Source organism: Meleagris gallopavo, chromosome 2 (genome assembly GCF_905368555.1).
Source record: "Meleagris gallopavo chromosome 2, MGAL_WU_HG_1.1, whole genome shotgun sequence".
Lineage (NCBI taxonomy): Eukaryota > Metazoa > Chordata > Aves > Galliformes > Phasianidae > Meleagris > Meleagris gallopavo.
Genome location: NC_139405.1, coordinates 100,670,239 through 100,687,913, shown reverse-complemented (window position 1 = coordinate 100,687,913; position 17,675 = coordinate 100,670,239). Strand labels below are relative to the sequence as shown.

Sequence of the window (17,675 nt, the reverse complement as noted above, 5' to 3'; positions counted from 1 at the left end):
GCCCTGGAAGTGGAACATGTCTTCTGGGGAACCTGGACATGGATGCTGGGCCTGAATTTGTGCACCTTGATGAAAACATTCTGCCCAGTTCCTGTAACAACCTCACATTGATGCTTCAATCCCAAACTTGGAGGTAGTTCATATTCACATCAGTCCAAGGATCAATATTGCACATGCTCTTCCTCTGTCTGACCAGCTCCTGAAGTACTGTCACCTCCCTGTGTTCTCAGCACTGTGACTTCATGGAGGGAGTTTATATGGCAGGTGATGGGATGTAGAGGCAGCTCCTCAAAAGAAGGAGAACATCAGTTCTCTGTGGGTGTCAGTGGGAAGTGCTGGACACTGCTGGATCCGGGGAAGAGGGATGTATTCTCTCCAGGTATAGCTGCTTTGCTAGATCACACCTGCTCTTAATCTGCTACTATGCACAGTTAAATATTTATTAGTCAGCTCTCAGTTGGGACTCAGAGCTGATTATTCTGAGGAATTTCCTGCTTTGAAATTAGATTATCACAGGGCAGAAAGGGCTCATCTCTGATGGCAGCTTCAGCCCACAAGGACTCTCCCTATATGTCTCCATGTGGCAAATTGATCTTATATGGCCACTGCCCCCTTTGTAACAGTGATGTAAATCAGCAGCCCTTCGTAGGAGGACGTTTAGGTAAAAGCCATAGCATTGAACTCTGAGCAGGGTAAAGAATGTAGATTAGGCAAAGAGACCGAAATATGGGCTATTACCTGTGCAGGAAATGTTCTTTCCAAAATGAAATTTAAAAAACCTGAAGGCTTTGATCTCCATTGTCTCACATCTCATCAGTGCAAATCAATCCAACCCAAATGGAGTAAACTTATGCCACTGAGGCAAACAGATTGCAAAAGAGCCTTGGCCAGTTGAGAGGACTTCTGATTGGAGAAGTGTGGGTCTTCTTGGATAGCTGTTAGGAGCCACTCATACATTGGTGCAGTGACGTTGGGTCTCTCAGTCCCTCATTCGTGGGAAGAGGGGAAGCTCTGGCTCAGGCGGGTCATAGGGTGAGGGACAGCTCCTTCCTCCATCCTGTTCTACCTTTCTGTGATGCAGAAAAAGATTAAAATCGTGAACTCTTTGTTCAACTAGACAACAATGCACAGAGCAATTTCCCAACCGTACTGAGTATTTTACTGGAAAAATCAACTATTTGAGATTCCTTGTATTTTGCATATGCAGTAATGTCATGGAGGAGGTTGCATTCTTAGCACTGTTTGAGTATCTCAGCTAGGAAAATCCTAGCTTCTGTTTGCTGTTTTAGTGTTGCTGCTAATGTTTTAATGTGGTTATATAACTCACAGCAATTTGAACATTTCATTAAACTTGTTTTGCACCTCCGTTAAATCATCTTTGCACTCTTTGCAAGCACTCTCTACATCCCATGCCTCTTCAGCAAGGTCAGACAGCACCTTACATTCCCATTAGCAGAGAGTGAAGAGATTCAAGTACTTATTGGTGCTGGAAGAAATGGAGGAGATTGGAGCTTATGCAAAGCTGCATAAGACTTGAGTTTTTATCTGCTTACTGATGACAAAGTCAGACTCAGCCTTTTTCTCTCCTTGCTAAGGATGCTGCCAGCTCCTTGACCAGTGGTAGTTTTGCACTCGCTGGAGTATTGAAGTCTCTGATGCCATGGTGTGGTTTTTCTGGACTGCCTTAGTGCCCTATGTTAGGCCTGCAGGCAAATGACCAGGTCCTTGAGTTGAGTGTGGCTTGAGGTGAGGCTAACTAAGCAAGGCAAGGGAAACCACAGGTCACGGCTGAAGAAACAGCTGAAGATAACAAACAGCAGTGTAAGAAATTGCAGAAAGCTAGAGACAGTACTGTGAGAGATGTCTGCATCTCACAAGTGGTGAAGGGACTGTTGTGTGAGAAATTTCTGGACTTCACAGGTAGCTGAAGGGGAACACTAGGGACTTCGTGGGGAGCACAGTCTGCAGGGCCAAGAGCATTCAGGTAGCCATATCCATAATCCCATAGAAAGATTTCCCCTGACACCACTGCATCCCAGTTGTGTCCACCTACAGGTGACCAGATTTCCCAATAGTTGCTGTCCCCGCACTAAGCTTGGCATCATTGACTATTTTATCATAACTGAGCGCCTCACTCCTGGATGGATCTTTGTCACCTAACTTTTGGCACCAGGCAGAGGTGCACGAGGTTGACACACAGCCCCTTTTTCTTCCTCAGGGAAGCATGAGGGAAAGATAAAACCGTCAAACCACTTTGAGCCTCATATCACTGATATAATACTATTACCTGACCCTCAGGAGTAGCATAAGGCTTAATTAATTGCTCTCTGCAGAGATAAATTGATGGAGGACACTGTAGAAATGCATGGAGATCTATTAACCTGAAGAACTGGTCTAATTAAATGCTTGAAATTGCTAATAGATATTTAACTTTATTAAAGCAGAGGCTTTATATCAATATTTTAATGTAAGTGTAGCTAAAGTTTGATTGTTTGTTTTGAAAAATATTACCATAATGTTAATTATGGGCTGGTTAATTATCTTATGGCCATTAAAAGTCCCGTGTAAAAATAATGTGATTTCTCTATGTCTTGCACACAAGCATGGCTAACAATTGTCTTTATTTCTAAAATACGAGTGTTTGAGCTGAAAACACAGGAAAAGATCCATCACTTTTTCAAAACCATCCCTGCATCTCTGAGAATGGCCTTGACTCTGTACAACAACACTTAGCAGCAACTATAAACATTGATGTGTTATCAACACTGTATTTCTCTTAGAACCAAAAGCACAGCATCATACCAGATACTCTAAAGAAAACAATTCCATCCCAGCTGAAACTAAAACACACCCACATTGCACAAAAATATGCAGAAATGTTCATGCCAGCTCCAACCAAAGGCCCAGCTATCTTACAATCATGTTTCCAGTATAGACTAAAAATGTACACCTAGGGAAAGTGTAAGGAAAATACAAGTGCACAGTGATAGCTTCACCCAAGTACTCTATCAGCTTAAACGTGCCTACAGCTTTGGGAATCCCAGCGTAAAGAAATATTTTATTCTGTGTGTTCTGAATTTGCATCTCTTGGCTTCATTTCAATCCTGTAATTGCAATAAAATCATACGATAGAATAATAGAATTGGGTTGAAAGAAACCTCAAAGATCATCTCTTTCTTCATAATTTTACAGATATGTCTCTCAAAGCCCTCAGCTGCTTCTCCCAGCAGAGTAACCAAGGCACACTTAAGTCATCCTCATGTTGTGACTGTCATCTCCCCAAACTCATCCCTGTCAGCATTCTTGGGTGTTCCCTTTCTGGGACGGAGACCCAAATCTTTGCCAAATGTGACAAAGGACATTTTCTGCTGGGTGTAAGGTGATAAGCATGACATTAAAAAAACAAAAAAAAAAAAGTTGGTATCATGAAAATATTATGCAGCAAAATCCCAGAGAAGGTGTTGACTAGAAGTTTGAAGATTCTATGCATGTTCCTTTTCTTCATTAACTACCAGTTCGCTATACTTCAATCTTCTGGTCGCTTTTCCTGGTGTAAGACTATTTAAGGAAAATTCTACTGATGATTTTACCAGTCAAATACTTTAAAGACTTTCCATACAATCCTAGTTAGTCACTACTGACGCATCCCGTTTACAATGCTCTTAGGGCTGCACACCATGCCCACTGCGTGACCTCTGAGGGAATACGTCCAAAAATGTTTAAGTAACCTACAGACTGAAATCCTTTTTTAGAACTACTTAAGTTCAGATGTTTTATGCACCTAAAGGTGCAGGTAGCGTCTTAGTAGAATCTGAATTTAGAGAGGTGTTAGCCATGTGCCTAAGTGCTATGCAGAACTTCACTAGAGCTGAAACCCCCCTTGAAAATGAGACCAGGCCTTTAAGATAATGTGAAGCTTTTAGAAAATAGAGTCTAAATTTTATCATATAATTTTTTAAAATTCTCTTGCCATCTCCACTCTGCAACAAGAAGCAAGAACACATATAATAGGGCATTTAAGAGAGAAAAGTGGGACACATAAAGTGAAACATTTCCAGCAAAAATAAGGAAATATCAGTACTATTATGTAGAGATTTAATAAAACCTCATTTGGTCACTCTAAGTTCAAGAAAGAGGAATTCTTTTCGGACTGGAACAAGAATAGCTTGAATGGTTGGAAGAACAAGCATTCTGTTAGACATGGAGAAACCAAAACAAGCTGGGTCTTTAACTGCTCACATCGAAGCCTGTATATTTGTATAATATGTATTGTATAATATGGAGTCCATGTCTGGGATGGAAAAGACTGCTTAAGAAAAGGAAAATGTTGGTACTGCCAAAACATAAAACTCACCATGAATAAGTTTAGGCTGGAAATTGGAAGGAAGCTCCAGAGGAATGATGTTCTCTGAGTCTTTCCCAGGGAAACAAACAACCCAGTCACTTTTAAGCTTGAGCAGTTTGTGAAAGGGATTGTATCATAAAGCCACCTGATTATATCACAGCAAGTCTCTGCCAGCTCTACTTGCCAAAAGGCTTATACCCAGATAGGCTGAGCCAGACAAAAACACCCTACATGAATGGGGAACTTGGCACAGGGACCAGACTTTGTAACTTCCTTGTAAAACTGCAATCCAAAACTGCCTTGGTTTTTTGGAATTCCACGGAAGAAAGTGAAAACATTCAATAAATACTTCAGTATTGGCAAGAGAATGGTCAGTTTCTTTAGCTAAGTTGGTTAACAGCGCATTCATGGCACAGCTGAGAATCTGCAGGTCCAGGCAACTTGAACTCAGGAGCCATAAACCAGTTAGGGGAAGGAAACTTGGCACGCTAATGATAAGCACTGGAAAAGCTGGGAAGTTGCAGAGGGATGGAAATGGGCCCATGTGAAGGCAGTCACACATGGCAGTCAAGATTATTTGAGGAACTACAGGCCAGCTACCCTGCTGCTCTCAGGCAAGATAATGGGAATGCTTCCATTAGCAAGATTCAATTAGCAAAGTAAGAAATGATAAGCAGATAATTATGTCAGACACATGGTTCGCTGTCTTTTTCAAAGTAGTTTGATTTCATTACCAGAGGCACTGTGGAGTTGAGTGGTAGTAGCAAACAGGGATTTTTAAAGCTTGGTACTCCTGCATCATTGCAATTAAAAAGAATTCCATGTCATGTCAATAAAATGCACGTTAATTGGGTCAAAAGCATGCTAATTGACAGGTCTCAAAAAGTGATTGTCACTGGGAATCATTTAATGATGAAATGCTGGCTTCATTATATATAGTCAGTACTGTTCAACATTTTCTACAGCACTCTAAAAGCAAATATAAGAAACACTGCTGAGTTAATTTACAGTAGATGACACCAAGATTGACAGAATGATAAATAATGATGAAGATAAGGCTGTCATCTAGAATCATTTGAAGAGAGAGATAAATCAAGATGATTCAAACAAACTGTGTTTTAAATTAGAGAGATGGAAAATTACAGAATTCGCAGCAAAGGAAGCTGACCATCTGCAGGGCAAGGCTGTCTCCAAAAAGCAGGAACTCAAGAAGGATTTAAGAGTGCTATTTGGCAAGGCACACACAAGCTCTCAAGGTGACAGGATAAACCAATTTTTGTGTGTACAAGGCAAGGAAGTTATTTAGTAGGAAGAAAGAAATTATTTTACCTCTTTAGTTGGCCCAACTGGAAAAGATTAGATTCTGGAAAAGAATCCTACAAATCTGGTGTACATTTTAAAATACGCTGCCAAGCTGGAGAAGTCAAGAAATGCATCACAGGAGAGGGTTGTATTTCCAATGGGAAATAGAAGCTCAATCTGTTACTGAAAACAAGAATGAAACGAGTCTGGTTACAGTATGCATATTTGCAATGCAAAAATGCAAAGTGTAAAATGCTGTGGTGTGCATGGCTGTGATATCTACTGTGCCTTTGAGTATGTAGCCTTTGTGTGCTCACAAAACACAATTTATCTTCAGCCCCAGCTCACTGCAGGATAGGATGAAACAATTTGTGAGAGAGGGCAAAGAGCAGCGTGATGCATAACAATAATAATTGAGTCTGACAGCACAGCACACTCCAAATGTTGATAAATTCAAGCTCTTTAGAGTATGGGCCATTATCCTCATTAAGTCTGTGGCTCAGACCAGGCCAAATTCTGATATGTTCAGCTTGCTGATAGCTTGGGGCTGTGGACATCCCTCTCAGTCACCACACAGAGATGCAGGGACTGTTGGGCCCTGTCCTGTCCCAGCCCCATTGCGGGAGGGTTGTGTTCAATCTGCCTCTTGCATGAGAGGTCTCTAGCTCTTTTCAGCACCAAAAAGCTGGTCCTTGTAGGAAATCAGGAACCTCAAAAGCCAAATGTAAGCACAGAAAGAAGCAATGATTACATGGTAAGTTGACAGATCCCAGTGAAGACATTTTAAACTAAAAGAGGGAGATTTAGGTTAGGTATTAGGAAGAAATTTTTTTTGCTCTGGGTGAGGCACTGGCATGACTGCCCAGAGAAGCTGCAGTTGCCCCATCCCTGGAAGTGCTCAAGGCCATGTTGGATGGGGCCCTGGGCAGCCTCAACTGGTGGGTGACAGGTGGTTGGAATTGATTGATCTTTAAGGTTCCTTCCAATCTAAGCCATTCTATAATTGTATGATTTTTTGGGAACGTTCTGACCCTGTATGTGCATGTAGAGCAAGGGATGAACTCTAGGTTGAGGAGCAGACCAGGCCAGGAGCCCACAGGAAAGGAAGGAGAGCAGGGAAACCATAGCTGTGTGCCATGGGCACTAGGGAGCTGACCTAGGAAGAGCTCAGACATTTTGAGAACTAAGACTAAAATAAATCAGTAACTTAATGCTCCTGTGCTCAGGGAAGAAGGATTTGAACTGTCATGTAGGAAACCAGCAGGTATGAAGAGAGTTGAACTCATCTTCAATTTCTACCTGTAACTGAAATGACCTACGAGATCCTGAATTTTGCTAAAGAATCAATGCATATGAATCTGTCTGTGTGTGCAAATGTGTGCTTAGATGCAGACTGGGAGTCAGCTTCCAAGAGTTGCTTCCCTGCAGTGTCAGCGGCCTGACAGGAAAAGCACGTTTCTAATGAGACAAATGCAAAGTAGAGCCAGAGAAAACTTAGAAGACGCTACAAAAAGGCGACTTCAAAATATTGTTAGAAGTGAGCTCATTAAATCTGCTTGTTTTGATCTCTGCATCCCACACAGTACAAAGGGCCCACTGGCTGTGTATCAAGGGGGACAGAAAGATCGATTCGTATCAAGGACATTGGCAGAAGTACACAAGGGTATGAGTGTCTTGTTTCACTCGCATGTTTTAATCTTTCACTTGCAACTACTTTTCATTTTGAACTTTGAACCCAAGAGCAAAGGTGTGCGGAACAGCGGATGTAAGAGGAAGGCATGAGTAGAGCAGGCCTCAGGTGTCACAGGGCATAAATACTGGCCGCCAACAGAAACAAAGGGGAGAGGAGAGGTCACAGACAGCACTTGTGGCTGTGTGAGGAGGTTCTGTGTGAACATATCATGTATGTCGGGGAGGTAGTGTGGATGCAGGAGTTTTGCAGGGCTGCAAATATTGCAAGGCCCAAGTGCTGCAGTGGGGCAGGATTGTGGGCTGCCAGCATGGACGAGATGGGGACAGAAGGATGCTCGTACATGTGGGGACAAAGCAGGTTGGGGTATGGGGTGGTAGAAAGCAGAGATGTGGAAAAATAGAGGCCTCTAATCATGAATACAGTGTTGCATTGCAGCTGTAACAAGCAAAGTGACACAAGGAGGGGACTTTAGTCCTCAGATCCAGTAAGAGCAAAAGGGTTGAGCAAAGCAGATGTTCCTCATTGTGGCCTTCCAGGACTTGAAGGGATCTTGTAAGCAGGAAGGAGAGCAACACCTTACAAGGTTTGATAGCAACAGGATAAGGGGGAGAGGCTTTAAACTAAAAGAGGGAAAATTTAGGTTAGATGTTAGAAAAGTTTTTACTCAGAGGGTGGTGAGGCCCAGAAAAGCTCTGGATACCCTATCCTTGGAGGTGCTCAAGGTTGGGCTGGATGGGGTCCTGGGCAGCCTGAGCTAATGGGGGGCAACCAGCCCACGGCATGGGGGTTGAAAGCCATTCTACGATTCCTTCTTAAGGGAATATGTGTTACTGAGCATACAAACCAGCATGAGATAGGGCAGCCTTTGCACAAGGAGAGAGATGTCATGGAAAGGATGCCATATAGACGTGAAGATCATCATCTGTAGGCAGCTCTGATTTGTGTAGAAAAGTGAACACAGGGTTAATCTTTCTGATAACATAGTATCCAGTGTTTTTTTCTGGTAAAACTGGGCTGGATATCATGTGCTTCTGCTCCTGCTCTCATTGTTTCCACTGGATTTTGTTGGACTGAGCATAGGAATCATATATTTGCCATCATACCCATTAAAATGATCCCTACCATGACGATGACTGGCAGAGGTTGCGCAGAGCAGTAGTGGATGCCCCATCCTTGGAGACACTCAAGTTCAGGCTTGATGGGGCTCTGAGCAACCAATCTAGCTGTAGGTGTCCCTGCTCATTGCAGGGGAGTTGGACTAGATGGCCTTTAAGGGTCACTTCCAACTCAAATGATTCTATGATTCTATGGTTCTATGAGCCCACATACAGTGACTTCGCTCAAGTCATCATATTTACAGTGAACCTGGCCTTGTATCAGAGACAGAAGATTAACACAAGATGGGAATTATGTTAAGCAGTAGTTACAGGAGGCTGAGTAATTGGGTTTATGAATACAATACTTCAGCTAGGTGGGATGAGTTTCCTCCTGTCCTCTCGCATCCCCTCATACATGACACAAACCCATGAGCTCCAGAGATGGAGCTCGCCTGCACCCTGTCCATGGAAACCGCTGAGTAAGAGGCACTGGGAGCTGGCTGGTGTTAAGGTAGGTCTGAGCTCTTAACCAGGCACAAAAACATCATGTCAATTTCACTGCTCCACATGTGAAGGACTACAGTACATATTTTTATTTATAAAATAAGAAAAAAGATATTAAACAGGATTCATACCACAGATACACTGATTTGAAAAGATACTGCTATCATAACAGAGGTCATTGACATAGCTGAATCAAGGAAAATGACCAAGAATTTAAGAAATCTGAGAATGAATTATTTATGGGAAAGAGATGCTCAGCAAGGAGCTGTGTGGCAATTTCTGGGGGTGGAAAGACTCATGGTGTCTGGGTAAGAAACAGCTTGTGCAATCTGTCTAGTAAGGGAGAAGTCATCTAATTCAAGGAGAAAAGTATACAGATAACCAAAACAACCCCAGGGGGCTGCTGTGTGCAGGCTCTGAGAGAAGTGCAGAGGGAGTACAAGGATCTATTTCAGTAAACACGAAAGCCCTGCAGAGCACTGAGAACACAGATGGAAGCAGAGTTTCCTTCAGAGACTATGCACACCATAGTGAAGGGCAAAGGCCAGTAAAAAAAGTGAGACCTCATCCAAAATCCAGTCAAACAGCACAAAAATGCAGATACTGTGCAACAGATCAATCTCTGTTGTGGCCTAAAGGATACTGGTTGTAATGCCAGGGCAGTTGTCTTGTTGAGAAAAGTATAGGTGGGCTTCTGACTGGTTTACAAAGAGCTTTCCCTCGGTCATTGAATTTGTCTTCCTACCAGTGCTTTGGGCATGATAACAAGTCTTGCATTAGTATCTTTCTAAAACCTGAGCTGTTAGAATGAAGTGGTTTTACCAAACTCTTTGGGGCTGTTTTTTCTGAATTCCTAAGGATCTGTGCTTACTCGTGTGCTTGGCTAGTTGCTTCTCAATTGGTTTTTAGTAGTAATGATCTAAAGAGCTTAAACCATGGGACTGCAAAGAATTGACACATATTAACCAAAATCTCTTGGGAAGTAATGACATGATGCACAGGACAGCAGAGATAGGTACAGACAGTGGTCAGGCTGGTCAAGACAGTCTCATCCTTGGGCAGTGGGGAGCGGCTTAGGGATCAGCCCCAAAAACTTGGAGGAGCTCTGAAATATAAGGCTTAAAGAGGAAAATATCTTCTGTGTGCCGTGGATCCCAGAAAGCAGGAGGTTAGCAATGCTGTTTTCTTCTGCGCTTTTCTATGGCCAGGCAGAGAATCTCATTTCACAGAGCCCTTGTTTCTCTTTTGCTCCTTCTGTGCCTTCCAGGTCCTTGGTACTTCCCCCCGCCTTCAGCCTGTCGTTGCCTCATCCACAGCAAGTGCTCAGTGCCAACATAAACCCAGACTGAATTTGGTGGAGTTAAGCCCAGCCTGCCTTTCACAGTACTTTCCTATGTACAGGCATATTCATTCTGTCAGAAAATTGAATGGAACCTTAAAATATGAACCTTTTGGAAGAGACTTGTTTCAGAACACGTAGGAATGTGAACATGTTTTATGACTGAAATATAAATGCCTTTAAGGTGGAAAAAAAGTCAGTGGAAGAAAAAGATAATGTAATGGAAATAGTGGCTCACTGTCCAGGACAGAACTGGCCTAAGCCCAGTCTGGTGCTCACAGACCTGCTGGTTTCACAAGAGCTGCCTACTCAGTGAGGATCAGGCTCTGTAGTCACATTTTATTGAAACACAGGTAGAACAAATCTGAGATTATGGCTGCTAGAGGTAAGATAAAAGGAAACGAGCCAAGTATGATGCCTTCATACAGTTGCTGGTTATAGGAATGTATTCTGCTGGCCTTATGGGTAATCCAGACTTTGAAATCCCGTTCATACCCATTCCCTCTCCCATGACTTAAAATAATTCCTTGTGACTGTCTATAAGCCCAAACTCCTTGGAGCTTGTTCTGTGCAGCGTTACACTGCTGGGGCTCCTCCAACTGTTGTGTAATGGAGTGAGATCACAGGCTAGCTCCATCCATGTGGCTTGCACTATCTTGCCTGCCTGATGGTTAGCTGCAGTTGAAACATTAAGAAAACAATTCATGTAGGATTACCGTTGTAATTCTTAACAGCAGCAGGAAATTCTGATATATAAATGACCTTACATAAGCAAGAAATCCACTGATGTGGAGATGTTTTCTACTGATGTTTGTAAGTTCATTGACTGCTGTGGCTGTTGCTTGGGACATTCAGTCTTTGCCTTATGTGCTGTACAAACATATGGATGTAGGCTGGCCAAGAAGCAAGGACAACAGTGCTGTCGTTTTCAGACATGACATTTAGCCTGTGTTAAATGAAAAACTGGACAGTATTCATGTACTTAACCTTTCAGACTATGCATCATGATTTTCAGATTAGAGCGGCCCTGACAATCACAAACTTCCATCCCATTGTGGGGTTTTCCTTTCAAGTAAGTCATAGGCCTTTTTAAAAATCTCTTACTAAGAGGCTATTGACATAAGAGGCATAGTGAACAAGCAGTCTAGCTTCCTGAATTTTGGCTTCATGAAAGCAATCAGGAGAGTCAGGAGCATTCAGTGTCTTTTTATTTACACAAAGCCTCTGGGAAATGCAGTGTGAAAATGAGCCCAGTGTATTTTACTGCATCTGACCAGCAAGTATGAGCAACCAGAGTGGGACTCAAAGCTGTAGCCTTGGTGACTCATTAAGGTTTCTAACCACCACAAAAATCACAGTGCAGCATAATGTAAACAGTGAATGTGCTTTGTCAAGAACAAGGTTCTTTGGGAGCTTCTGGGCAGCGGACATTCTTTATTGAGTAAAATTGAAAGAACTAGAACAGTCTCTCACATCAGCATATGAGCATGTTGGCACAGTCAGGTGAATAAGAATACATAGAGTGGTCACTGAAAAAAAAAAGAATGTAGCCAGCAGGTTGAGAGAGGTGATTGTTCCCTTCTAGATTCCCTGTGAGACCCTGCTTGGAGTAATGTATCCAGCATAAGAACAACATGAAAGTGCTGGAATGGATCTAGAGGAAGGCAATGAAGATGCTCAGAGGGACAAAGCACCTCTCTATGAAGAATAGGTGATAGAGCTGGACTTGGTCAGTCTGGAGAGGCTCCAGGCACACCTTTTTGTGGTCCTTCAATACATAAAGGGGGCTTAAAAGAAAGATGCAGAAAGTCTTTTTACAATGGCTTGCAGTGACAGGACAAGGACCAAAGATTTTTAACTGAAAGAGGGTAGATTTAGACTGGATATAAGGAATATGTCTTTCATAGTGAGAGTGGTAAGGCACTGGCACAGGGTGTCCAGAGAAGCTGTGGATTGTGGATGCCTCATCCCTGGAAGTGTTCAAGCCAGGTTGGATGGGCCCTGGGCAGCCTGATCTAGGAAGATTGGACTAGTTGGTCTTTAAGGTCCTTTCCAATTCAAATCATGTGATGATTCTATGATTCTGTTCCTCTGAAGAGTACAGGATCTGCCCTGGGTGAAGGATTAGGAGCACCAGGCCTCCAAAAGCAGCCTGGTAGCACATGGGATGTTTGTCTCTGGTGTGCAGGCACTGTCTCACCCATGCTGCTGCTGCTTCCCCAGTTTCTATACCTTCACCTTTGTCTCCTTCATGACATATCTTTGCTGTACTCTTCACCCTTGGCTATATAGTTATTGAAGCCTGAAAATATGTTTTGGGAGAGATTACTATGACAACATTTTATCATCAAGTCATTTGTTGTTAGGCTGGGTGGCTGTAAACTAAAGTGAGTGATGTGCCTTTAAAACAAGCTCTTCAGTCAGAGAGGATGAGCTGTGGTTGCAAAATTCTGTGCATAGCGTAGGATGGTCTGAAAAGAGAAGGCTGGAAATGCTCAAGAGCTGGCTTAAACATTTACACATGAGGGCAAACTATGACATGCGGCCACTCTGCAGCCAGGTGTTGATATTTGTGGCTTATTATTCCCTGGGCTGTTTTTCTGCATCAATGACATCCCAGGCTGATTAGAGACAAGCCCCAAACCAGACAGAGGATGGGACTGTGCCTGTGGGTTTAACCCGAGGGCCAGAAAATGAAGAGTTGATGAGAAAACTGTTTCCTGTTTGTTTGACTAAATACAACTATAACATCAAGATAAAACCTATCCACAGTCCTCTGCAGGTGTGCTGTGACGATGCACCACTTAATGCTTGTAAAGTGTTTGGAAGTAGAAAATACTGCAGTAATGTAAAGCCCTGCCCTATTACAAGAAAGCTGATTGCTTCTTTTATAAGGTAACAAACTCCAGAAACATGGAATGAAAATCATCACCAGATCTCTGGCAGCAGTCCTATCCCTAGCTAATGTCAGTGGCTGCAGCTGTTGTAACACGGTGCTGCAATCTTCTGGAAAGAGAGAAGGAAAAAGCCTTCTAGGATTCCTTGGTTTCAAGATGCCCAGAGTTGCTGTTATTTCCACAGAAGAGTGCTGCTGCATCCCCCAAAACAGGAGTTCAGGCCTGAATCTGGCTGCCATCAGTGTGTCTGTAGCAGTTCTAAACACATAAATGAATGCATCTTCAAAAGAGAAGACACTCAGAGTCCAGTGCAGTTTGAAAACTGGCAAAACTAAGTACAGAAAGAGCCACTCTTGTTTTCTTAAAAACATTTTTTTCTATGGGGATCAATACAGCATTAATTTGTGAGCCTATGGGACACAGAACTGTGAAAATCTTGGATAGGCAAGACAATACAAAATGCTTGTCAGCAGTTCTGGTAAAGAAGACAAAATCCTTAATTTATTGAAAAACCTCTGCAGGACGCATTGCCTGGGGACTGGTAACGAGCACAGTGCGAACAGTCTACAGCTCCCCCTCGGAGATCAGTACTGAGAAAGCTTGCTATGCAATGAGATGCAAAATATCTTCCTTTTTCCTCATGTGCAGTATCTAATTTTATTTTCATGGGATGCTTCCAATGACACCATGGATAAGCACAGCCTGCCAGCCAAGTGCCACCCTTGAGAAGACATCAAAGATGAACAAACAAGAGCCAGAGGGTGATTGATAGGGCAGGAACTTCTACACCCAGTTTTCTGCTGAAGGAAGCGTGCCAGGTAATGATCCTCTCTTTTTTTTCCTCCTCTAGATTTGTTATTAAAACAGGCATGGGTGACACAACTTCTCATGAGATACAATGCTATACAACCTAGTGTGAGGACCACAGTGTAACTCCCAGTAGTGGCACTGCTATGCACAGTGATGGCTGAGCCACCAGGGACAGAAACAGGAGGCACAGAACCATGGAATGGTTTTGATTGAAAGGGATCTTACAGATCATCTAGTCCACCCTGTTTGTCATGGGTAGGAACGCATTCCAACAGATCAGGTTGCCTGAAACTCCATCCAACCCAGCCCAGAGGTGGGCTATCCACAGTGTCTCTGGGTAGCCACAGTCAAGAGGCCATCATGACAGTCCCAGCTCTACTACCCTGTGGGAGGAGTAAGTACCCCAGGAAAAGCAAATACAGGCCAAATGCAATATAATGGTTCTTCCATTTCCAAAGTCCTTCCCTTTCTTATACTACACATCTTTATATACACAGCTTTACTACACATCGATACATACAGCTGGGATAACAATACAGACCCACCTCCCAGAGTGCTGCTAATTTCAGCAGGGAAATTAACCCCAGTTCCAGATTCAAAGTTGTACCACACAGAACAAAATGCCCAGCCTCCCTTCTTCCCCATCCTGTTAGTAAGAGGTCAAATGGCTCCATAGGAAAGCTATGTAATTCCTGCCTCAGTAGAGTTCTGGTTCCTATTGGTTCCTTCAAGCTATTTTTTTTTTTTTTAACAGATTCTTCAGCCACACATGGGGAGAAGGAAAGAAAAAAAAAAAGCACAACAAAAATGCCTTGGGAAAGAGAAAATGTGTGTCATTTTGTGTTGCAAAGGGAGCCAGGAAAGGTGGGCTACATGCAGAGCCTAAATATCCAGCAGCCATACTTGTTATCTGAGCCTCTGTGCCATTAGCAAAGCAGCAATACTGGTTTGGGTTTTCCCCTCTGTTCTCCATGTGAGCAGGTCTCCACAGGCTTCTTGCTTACTGGATTGATACTATGAAAAATAAAACCCTGTCGAGAAATGAGAAAGTATGAAGAGGCAAAGAAGTGATCTCAGAACTCCGGAACAAATCTTGGCTCTCATTTAGTTTGCATGGGGGCAAATTTATCTGCCGCCAAGGAAAAAAAAGCAACAAAATACTAATAGTCTGGTTTTGATTCCCATTCATTCCAGCTGACTGTTGGTCTCCAGGCTGAGCCTGTTGTTTTATTGAGAGCTTCTTATTCAGTGAGCCACAGGCAGTGACTGCTGGGGAAAGCACAGCCTGGTTTTATTTAGGTAATTTCAATTGTAAGTAAAATGACACTTCCTTCCGTGAATGTCACAAAACCTACTGGACCAAAATATGTCCTATATATTCCAACAGGATTTCCTTGTACTCTGTTAGACACAGATGACCTGAGACCCACTCAGCCCATTTGACCATGGGAAGGGAAATGAGATGAAGAACGAGGAGAAAGAGCAAGAGGGTGAATGAAAAAGCAGAAGGCACCCACCGCTCTGTCCTTGCCTGGCTTTTGATGCGTGCTCTTTCTCTGGCTTTTAGACCTGTAGGTTTAAGCCCACTCTGAAGCACTAGAGGGAAAAATTCTGCTTTGGTGAGTTTAAACGAGCTGGTAGTAGGTTTGTTTTACCTCAGGTGCTTGCCCAGATTGTGAAGGCCACAGACGGAGCACTGCTGACCTCCCAGGTAAGATGCAGCAGTGGTTCCATGGAATGGAGAGGAGTTTTGTCTGTGACAGAGAAAAAGTGGAGGACATAGCCATACTATGGGTAGCTTTGGGCTCTGCATATTTGCTCAATAAGAGATTTTTCCACCTTCTCCTGCTGGAAGCACTTAATTCAAACTGAAGCAGCTCAGATATATGCAGAGATCTGTTTGTGTGTGCCATGTATATATATATATGCATGGAGGTAGATACACGCAAAGCATGCACAGACAGCTGTACATTTGTGGTGTTATATTTCCTTAGGGACTCACTGATCTTAAGCCACTGCACAGAGCAGTCCCCGGAACAGCTTTCTGCTGGAAGATCAAGAGTGATCTCCTGTTGGCCATTTAACAAGAGTTGGAGTCAGACTGAGATTTCTGAGGCCTTGAACGTTCAGCCTTCTTCTTTCTCCAGCATATTTGCCTTTCATTTTCACATTATGCAAGAGATGAGATTCTCGAATAAAAATACTCACTGTGGGAGAATATTACTTAATTGTCAGAAGTGGATACTCTGCCACACATGGCCAGTATCCCTTCAGAAATATCAGGATGCTTGCAAGTAAGTATATAACCAAAATGAGATCAGAATTGGAGGCAGGAGAGAAGCAGGGTCAGGGCAGTGAAGTGGAGGAGGAAGTCATAAAATTCCCCTGTATTATCTGCACCCAATTCCTACTGCCTCTGAATCACTGTGCAGAAATAGCTCACAATCATCTGCAAGAAGTCATCGCATTTGTAACCATTGTCCCTTTTACCCAAGAATTTGCATGGTTAAACTATTAGTGGTGCAATATCTTGATACACAAATTATACCTCAACTATGTAGGGTGTAATTCCTCTAATCCAATTTAGCTGTTGAACATTGCTTGAATGTATCTGGGGAGAAAATCTAATGCAACAAACCAGACCTTTATCCACTAAGGGAGATGAAAAATCATCATTGCTTCAGTCTGAATATATCTAATTCAACCACAAATTGCTAGGCTGAGAAGAGTCCGCTGAGCAGCCAGGAAGGCTAATTTCTCCCTTGCAGGAATTATCATATTAAACTCCCTGACCCGGGTTGCACAGGAGGTCAGATTAGATTATCACTGTCCCAAATTCTGGTCTCAGAAACCAGTTTTCAGTGCCAATCTGGCTGAAATCCCAGGTAAACATCATGAAAGAAATGAGGGCATGTGGTTAGCATATCTCATTTCTGTGTGCTGTGGTGGATGAGCCAGCTGGCTGCTGTCGGTAAGAAGGCAGCAGAACTTCCTGAAAATGGGAAAATCTTCACCAGATGTCGAGAAGCTGCTTATGGCCAGTGTTGGTCAACACGGGCCCCCCAACATGGCACATGTTATCAGGCTGGCAGCTCCTGCTGCTTTGGTGGGGTTCTCAAACGTCCCAAGTTTGGTTAAATAGGTTTGAGAAACGATTTCAAACTAAAAGAGGAGAGGTGACATTGGATATATGGAAAAGGTTTTTTATGATAAGCGAGGCACTGGAAGGCTCAGAGATACAGTGGATGCCCCATTCTTGGAGACAGTCAAGGCCAGGCTGGATGGGGCTATGAGCACCCCGATGGAGCTGTAGGTGTCTCTGTTCACTGCGGGGGAGTTGGACCAGGTGACCTTTAAGGATCCTTTCCAATTAAAACAATTCCATGGTTCTATGAAGACCCCCTTGGGAGCACCTCCTGTTTGAAACGCAGAGGCAGATGTTATCAACAGGCCTTGGGCTCCCTTCTGAGGTGCCAAGAAATCACACAGTGATTGATTCTTCCCAGACTTGTCCACCAAATGCTCACCCAAAAGAGGACAAGTCCTTTGCCTCTGACTGCCTGTCCTTTCCCGACTCCTGGAAATCTAGTGAACAGCAGGGCTGTGACTAATGGCAGCGTGAAGCTGTCAGCCATCTAAATTAGGCACTGAATCAGAAGGAGCAGGGAAAAAAAAGGTATCTGAACCA

The 17,675-nt window shown here is 43.2% G+C and overlaps 1 long non-coding RNA gene across 6 annotated transcripts in view; it reads right to left on the bottom strand.

Moving 5' to 3' along the window:
- Window positions 1–17,675, bottom strand: part of LOC104910013 (uncharacterized) — an 82,951-nt gene that overhangs the window by 26,626 nt on the left and 38,650 nt on the right. For all 6 annotated transcript variants that reach the window (XR_014881666.1, XR_014881663.1, XR_014881669.1 and 3 more), the window contains one exon: window positions 739–1,070. This is a non-coding gene — a long non-coding RNA (uncharacterized LOC104910013). The remainder of the gene's footprint in view (window positions 1–738; window positions 1,071–17,675) is intronic.